Here is a 6,338-nt window from a genome sequence, read left to right on the forward strand (position 1 = left end):
GGGTTAGGTTGAATACAAACAATATATTTGTAGAGCATATCTATGAAAAAGCCATAGTCACCTTTAGAATAACACACGCTAGGGGCGCCTGTGTGGCTCAGCTGGTTAAGCGTCCGACTCTTGATTTCGGTTCAAGTCATGATCTCAGGGTCCTGAGACCGAGCTCTGAATCGGGCTCTGCATGGAGCCAGCTTGAGGGTCTCTCTCTCTCTCTCTATTTGCCCTTCCCTCCATCACACACTCTTTCTCTCAAAGAAAAGAAAATATTTTAAATTAAAAAATAAAAATACACACTAGATTGTTAGTCATGGTGACTTCTGAGGAGGAGGCTGAATTGTGGAGGAACTTTGAAAAGGGGATATTGTGACTCATCTGTATTTTTAGAAGTTTTTTTGCAATAGGCAGATATGCACTACTACCTTCTTAAGTAAAATTGCTAGATAAGCCTAACAAAAAAAAGCGGCTGCATGAAAGGAACTGCTAACTGATGCAACAAACTGTGACATTTGAAGGGCTAACACAACAGAAGTGCATCTTTGTGCACACAAATTCTGATACAGTTTGGCAGGGGCCCTCTGCTTTTCCTAGACCCTGGGTCCAGGTTGCTTTCATCTTGTGGCTCCCCTATCTCAACACGGGGTCACCAAATTTGCTGGTGAATCAAGGGAGACAGCATGGAGTGGACATAATGGCACGCAAACGCCTGGACGTGAGAAACAATGATTCTGCTCACATCTCCATGGCAAAGGGTCATCACACAACCCTCCCTAACTACAAGGGGACTGGCAAGGTGGTGTCCCCTGTATTCTGGAAGGAAACAAGACACACTATGGATGAACATTAAAGTTTCTCCCATGTATTGTTACACAGTAGGGGCTTAACCAAATGCAACTATTATAATTTGTTATGACTGACTTTATTGCTGGGAGGAGTTTCTTTTTTTAAGATTTTTTTTTTGTCAGTGAGAGAGAGACAAAGAGATTGCACAAGCAGGGGGAGCAGCGGGCAGAGGGAGAAGCAGGCTCCCCATTGAGCAGGGAGCCTGATGTGGGACTCGAGCCCAGGACCCTGGGATCATGACCTGAGCCAAAGGCAGATGCTTAACTGACTGAGCCACCCAGGCATCCCACGGGAGGAGTTTTTGAGGTCAGTTTGCCTTGGAATTCTTTGAAATTTTCAAGCACCTCCTGTGTGACAGATACTTTCAAGTACAGGATGACATCTAATTTTCAAGCGATTCTGTGATCCCAGCAGGGAGGATTCACTTCTTCATTTAGAGACCAGAGGATTACTACAGAGAGTAAGGTTCTATGTTGGGGGAGAGAAGGTGATTCCTAGCTGTTCCATGGGGACCAGTGCTGAGCACGTTAGTAGGCCAGGTTCAAGAGTGAGACAGAAGAGCACACAGGGGAATACCAGGGAAAGGCTGCTGTAATTTAGGAAAGTGCCAGGTCTGGAAAAAATGCCAGCGCCTGGGCAGTCAGTTTTCAAAGAACTCTGGGTTTCAGGCAGAAGAACTCTAGGTTAAAAAAGCCCACAGACAGTACCCAAAACCTGTTTGATTCTCATTGTCACCTTCCTTCCTTAGCAACATAAGCCCCGTCTTGCAGGACTGCAGGAATGCATGTGATATATGGAAAGCACCTTGCACAGTGCCTGGCACATATTGGAACTTTGATGAATGGCAGTGATTTCAAGTGTTGTTTTGATCCCAGGGCCTTCCACTCTCTCCTCTGGGTTATTTATTTATTTATTTATTTATTTTGTTACCGAGGTCATGTTAGAGAATGTGCAGCTCAACAGGACATGGAATAGCTAATCAGCCAAAGAGGGTGCTTCATAAGTAAAACTCAATCCATTTTCTAAATCAGAGGATATATGTGAGATATATGGGAATATGTATGGCATTCAGCTGTGAGGGAATTTTCCCAGCTGGACACAATACAAAGCTCCTGGAATGTGAGTCAAAGACCAGCTCCTTCCCTCCCTCCCAGCTGCTCTTCCACCAAACCACTCCTTTCACTCATTTCTCCCCCCACCAAAACCTAGACCTTGCTTACTTATAGCTGTCCAAATTACACTCCAGATAATCAAACTAAAATGACTTTTTAATGCAGTGGGTTCTGGCTTTGCATGGTTAGGACAAGAGTGCCAGTCTAGAGTCTTCTGGGCTCCACTTCAAAGAAATAGCACTGTATTTCTTCAGAAATACTTGCAGATGACGGATATAAAACACCTAGTCTGTGCACTGTGTTCAACGGCCTTGGGATGAGAGTGCAGGATACCTTCTTTTCCTGCCCCAGGAGGAGATTTCTCCCTGGTTTGTCCATGATCCAGAAGGAACATCTCAGAGCAATTATCCATTTCAGACTTTGCTCCCACCTCTAAGGTACCCTGTCTCCAAGTAGGGCCACTGTCACCCCCCAGGTTCACGGTGATCGGCTGCACAGAAGGAAGAACGGTGACCCGACACCCTGAGCCACCCAAGGCCAGGGGCACTTCCACAGCAGTGCTTGCCCTGGGAGCTGCACTCCCTCACCCTTCTTCCACTTCTTCTGCAGGTCTTAGGACACCTCTCCCCACTTTCCTGCCATGAGTGCAGCTGCTAGACAGTCCCCTAAGTGTGGAACGTGTCCTGCTTTTCCTAATGTCCTCACTGCTCACACAGAGGGCCTTCCAGAGAGCAGAGCTCAGCCCATGTCTGGGAATCAAGGAGCCAGTGAGCAGGGCTCCCTCTGTGCTGAGATGTCATTTCTCCTCCTTTCTTGAAGAACTAAGTGAGTGAAGGCGCACGCATCTATGTTAATTTGCAGAATGACAGACGAGAAGGAGTAAGAAGCAAAAATGAATAATCTTTTATTTCCATATTTCCTGACCCCGTCACTTGACTGCTCCATTTTTCCAACTTTCCAACAAATTGCTATGCCAATGCCCCGTGATTTCATTCCAGAACCCAAACAAGGAGGGAAGATCTCCCACCTTATTTCCAGAACATGACAAAACTCTTAAAACTCTTGAACTGGGTAAGTCCAAATGCTGTGGGGTGGATGTCACGCACACATTTACCTGCCGAAGCTGGTTAAAACTTCTACTCCAAGGAACAACATTTGAGAGCGTCCTCAAGAAAACCAAGCTCTGGATGTCAGAGTCATCACGGAGAACAGGCCCCCAGAGAGGCTGGCTCTTCACCCTGCTTTCTTCCCCCAACCCTCCCTGGCCCTGCCTTACTTAGAACTCCCGGGGCTCTCTCTTTTCACACACACACAGGGAAGAACCAAAATGTGGCCTCACTTCATGCCCAGCACCACGCAGGAGAAGCTGCCGACCCCACCAAAGCCTGGAAAGGGCCTGGCCGCCACTGGGACTCAGGCCTCCTCTCCCTCATCTCTCACAGCTCCTTCAGACAGGGCCAGGGAGGAAGCCAGCTGCCTGCGCCTGACCCAGAGCACATACTCCAGCACTTGAACCTTGCTGGTTCAGCATGGGCCCTGGGACCCCACGGGAACTCGTAGCGGTCAGGGTCGCTGCCAGGCACCTGCCGGTACTCCAGGTACCCTTCCTGCACCCAGACTTTGGTGAGAGCTCCCTGGGCTCCCCATAGATGATGTGCTCCTGACCGGCATACACCCCCATGACCCCCAGCGTTTCCCACACCTCCTCCTCGGGGGCACGGTCACCATGCAGGGGGCTCACCCCCAGGACCAAAACCAGGAGGCTGGTCTTGGGCATGCCATGCTCACCGCTCAGCATCCCATCACAGATGAGACCCAGGGCATTGACCAGGTTGTAGGAGTGGTCACTGCGGTCCACTTTCTTCACGTCCATGAGAAAGACCAGCCGCATGCACTCGGAGGCTTGGCCCAAGATCCCTGGGAAGTCGTCCTGGTAATCTTTGCTGACGATCTCCAGCATCTCTGCCTGGCGGGTCGGCTGCTTGTTGCGGTATTTGTGGAGCAGGAACTCCACCAGGGCAGCCACTTTCACGTGGAGTTTGTCCTGGAGAGAGGGTTGCGTGACTTCCGGCTCCTCCCAGGTGCTCGAACCCTCCTCATTTAAACTGCTGGGACCTCCTCTTCCCCAGCCCCCAACAGCTGTGCTTCCACCAGGCCCTGTGCCAGGCCTGGGTCTTCCTCCATTAGGTCCTGACCTCCGGTTTTTTAAAGCAGGCCCCCAGCCTCTGTCAGACCAGGATGTGGACGTCCTGACACACCGCCTGTGGACTTGGCACAAACAGGCCTCCCAGGGCGGACAGCAGGGGCAGGCTTCAGTGCGTTGTCCCTGTTCTGGAGTCCAGGTCCCTCCCTGAGCCCTCCCTCAGGGATCTCAGCATGAGCCGCAGCACCGCTGGTGATGCTGTCTCTGCTGTCTCCAGGCCTGTTCCCTCGGACCAAAGCCCTAACTGCCATGAGAGCCACGGGCAAAGACTGTGGACATCGCGTCAGGCTACACAGTCCAGGGATTCCCCGAGATGGGTCCTTCGGGTCCCTTAGCCCTACCCTCTGTTCCCCATCTGGACTCCCTGGATGGCCGGTGCCCTCATCCCTGCTCCTGAGGGCCACTCCTCACAACAAGCGCTCAGTGTGTCTGGGACCCAGAGCAGAAGTCAGGACACGCCTCATGTCACCGTTGTCTCACCCAGAGGCCTCCCAGGACTGATTTCCTACTGGATCCAGGGTCCTTCATTCCTCCCTCTGGTCCTCACCTTGACTCCTGACAGAACCTGGGCCCTCCTGCCCCCGTCCCCACGTTTGTGTGTGCGTGCTTGCCTTTGGCATTTGCACAATGATGGTCGGGAAGGCATCAGAAGCAAGAACCAGCAAACTTCTATCTCTTCAGCTTCTGACCCCTGTTCCTTGCTTCTTCCATTCTTGCACCTTTCCAACCCATCCCTAGACCAATGGCCTGTGATTTTGGTCGAGAGCCCAAGCAGGTAGGCAAGGTTTCCAGGCTGGTGTCCAGGGCATGAAGAAAAACTTTTTCTTAAAGCTATTTATTTATTTGAGAAAGAGAAAGCACACACAGGGGAGAGAGAGAAGCAGAGTCTCCACTGAGCGGGGAGCCCCATGTGGGGTGTGATCCCAGGATCCTGAGATCCTGACCTGAGCCGATGGCAGACGCTTAACCAACAGAGGACCCAGGCACCCCAAGAACATGATAAAACTCTTAACTCTTGGACTGGGTAAGAACAAATGCTGCAGAGTGGATGGTACTCACACAATCAGCCCCTGAAGCAGCTGAAAACTTCTATGGCAAGGAACCCCACAGGAGAGCTTCCTCAAGGACACCAAGCTCTGGATGTGGGAGTCATCCCAGGAAACAACCACCCCACCCGCAGGAGGCTCCTTGCCCTGCTTTCTTCTCCCAACCCTCCCTGGCCCTGCACTCCTTAAAACGCCCAGGGCTCTGTCTTCACGGGCACACACAAACACACACACAGGGAAGAACCAGCAAGCGGCCTCACTTCATGCCCAGCACCCCGCAGGAGAGGCTGCCGAACCCAGCAAAACCTGGAAAGGGCCTGGCGGACCCCAGGGCTCAGGCCCCCTCTTCCTCATCTCTCACAGTCCCTTCAGACAGGGACAGGGAGGATGCCAGTTGCCCGCGCCTGACCTGTAGCAAATACTCCAGCATTTGCAAGTTGCTGGTTTCGGCGTGGGCCCTGGAACCCCACGGGACCTCATAGCAGGAAGGTCACTGCCAGGCACCTGCCAGTACTCCACGTACCCTTCCTGCACCCAGACCTTGGTGAGGAGCTCCCTAGGCTCCCTGTAGATGACGTGCTCCTGTCCGGCATACACCCCCATGACCCCTAGCATTTCCCACACCTCCTCCTCGGGGGCACAGTCGCCATGCAGGAGACTCACCCCCAGGAGCACCACCAGGATGCCAGTCTTGGGCACTCCCTGCTCACCGCTCAGCATCCCATCATAGGTGAGGCCCAGGATGGGGACCAGAATGTAGGAGTGGTCACTGGGGTCCACTTCCTTCACATCAATACCAAAGACCAGCTGCAAGCACTCGGAGGCCTGGCCCAAGATCACAAGGAAGGCATCCAGGGCATCCTGGCTGACGATCTCCAGCATCTCTGCCTGGCTGGTTGGCTCCTTGATGTGATACTTGAGGAGCAGGAACTCCACCAGCTCGGCCACCTTCCCCTGGAGTAGGTTTTGGAGCCCTGGCTGGGCTTCTTCGGGCTCCTCACGGGGGCTGGCGCCCTCCTCATCGGAGCTGCTGGATCCCAGGTCAGGCTGGCTGCAGGCAGTGGCTGCCTGGGCAGTGGGGGAGGGGCAGGCACTCAGAGAGCTCTGGGGACGACTCTGGAACCCAGCAGCAGACCC

At 52.8% G+C, this 6,338-nt stretch overlaps 2 pseudogenes; both read right to left on the reverse strand.

The window, feature by feature from the left end:
• Positions 1–3,365: 3,365 nt before the first annotated feature.
• On the reverse strand, positions 3,366–4,136 carry LOC112818282 (melanoma-associated antigen 9-like; annotated as a pseudogene).
• A 1,228-nt stretch (positions 4,137–5,364) lies between these two features.
• LOC141369922 (melanoma-associated antigen 10-like) lies at positions 5,365–6,332 on the reverse strand (annotated as a pseudogene).
• Between the last annotated feature and the right edge of the window lie 6 nt (positions 6,333–6,338).

This window comes from Callorhinus ursinus, unplaced genomic scaffold (assembly GCF_003265705.2).
Source record: "Callorhinus ursinus isolate GAN/ISIS: 27379988/994484 unplaced genomic scaffold, GSC_fseal_2.0 scaffold2974, whole genome shotgun sequence".
NCBI classification, from domain to species: Eukaryota; Metazoa; Chordata; class Mammalia; order Carnivora; family Otariidae; genus Callorhinus; species Callorhinus ursinus.